This window comes from Propithecus coquereli, unplaced genomic scaffold, assembly GCF_000956105.1.
Source record: "Propithecus coquereli isolate 6110/MARCELLA unplaced genomic scaffold, Pcoq_1.0 Scaffold464, whole genome shotgun sequence".
In the NCBI taxonomy this organism is placed as follows: domain Eukaryota; kingdom Metazoa; phylum Chordata; class Mammalia; order Primates; family Indriidae; genus Propithecus; species Propithecus coquereli.
Genome location: NW_012150441.1, coordinates 419,315 through 420,239, shown reverse-complemented (window position 1 = coordinate 420,239; position 925 = coordinate 419,315). Strand labels below are relative to the sequence as shown.

At 49.0% G+C, this 925-nt stretch overlaps 1 pseudogene across 1 annotated transcript in view; it reads left to right on the top strand.

Moving 5' to 3' along the window:
* Window positions 1-324: 324 nt before the first annotated feature.
* The window catches only part of LOC105819026, an 8,451-nt pseudogene continuing 7,850 nt past the window's right edge, over window positions 325-925 (top strand). The window contains exon 1 of the transcript XR_001137941.1: window positions 325-920. The product of XR_001137941.1 is annotated as a 60S ribosomal protein L15 pseudogene (transcript). The remainder of the gene's footprint in view (window positions 921-925) is intronic.

The following is a 925-nucleotide window of genomic DNA, read 5'->3' as shown; positions in this document are numbered from 1 at the left end:
CTAGCTTAGTTGGCCTCAAGTCAGCTACTAGGGAATTCTGCTTGATTTCTCAAACTTGCTTCTCTCTATACTGTGTTCAAACAGTTTCAAATTCTTGTTGAATCTATCTCTGATTTATTTGTCAAATTCATCATGCCTTCCAATTCCTACTACCCATTCTTTCATCCAAACCATTGTCACTATGTCATGTAGATTTCTGCACACCCTAAACTTGGCGCGGCTTCCCTTACATTGGCCTTTTCTGATTTCTTCTTTACTTCACTTTCCTGATTAAAACTCTTAAATGAGCCTTTCTGACTGGCGGCAGCCATCAGGTAAGCCAAGATGGGTGCATACAAGTATATCCAGGAGCTATGGAGGAAGAAGCAGTCCGATGTGATGCGCTTCCTTCTGAGGGTCCGCTACTGGCAATACCGCCAGCTCTCTGTGCTCCACAGGGCTCCCCGCCCCACCCGACCGGATAAAGCGTGCAGACTGGGATACAAGGCCAAACAAGGTTATGTCATATATAGGATTCGTGTGCGCCGTGGTGGCCGCAAACGCCCAGTTCCTAAGGGTGCAACCTATGGCAAGCCTGTCTATCACGGTGTTAACCAGCTAAAGTTGGCTCGAAGCCTTCAGTCTGTTGCCGAGGAGCGAGCTGGACGCCACTGTGGGGCTCTAAGAGTCCTGAATTCTTACTGGGTTGGTGAAGATTCCATTTACAAATTTTTTGAGGCTATCCTCATTGATCCATTCCATAAAGCTATCAGAAGAAATCGTGACACCCAGTGGATCACCAAACCGGTCCACAAGCACAGGGAGATGCGTGGGCTGACATCTGCAGGCCGCAAGAGCCGTGGCCTTGGAAAGGGCCATAAGTTCCACCACACTATTGGTGGTTCTCGCCGCGCAGCTTGGAGAAGGCGCAATACTCTCCAGCTCC